Here is a 302-nt window from a genome sequence, read left to right as displayed (position 1 = left end):
TCACGGATCAAAACCAATGGTCTTCAACGTATCTATCAGTATAGAGTGATTTACAGTGTCATATGACTTTGGAAGTCCAACATGACCATGCCACAGTATTTGCCCGAGTCCTCCTCAAGTTTCATGTAGTCGGTCAAATACAGTAGGCATGTGTCAGTGCAATGAGATGTTCTGAAGCAGATTGGAATTTGTATATTAGTCTTTCTGAAATATACTTATCGACCTGTTCATATACCAATCTCTCTATAACCTTCAAGATGGAACATAGAATAGAAACAGGGCGGTAGTTGCTAGCCGCTAAT

The sequence above is a fragment of the Gymnoscopelus braueri genome (assembly GCF_963280865.1).
Source record: "Gymnoscopelus braueri genome assembly, chromosome: 16".
NCBI classification, from domain to species: domain Eukaryota; kingdom Metazoa; phylum Chordata; class Actinopteri; order Myctophiformes; family Myctophidae; genus Gymnoscopelus; species Gymnoscopelus braueri.
This window is presented reverse-complemented; position numbering follows the sequence as displayed.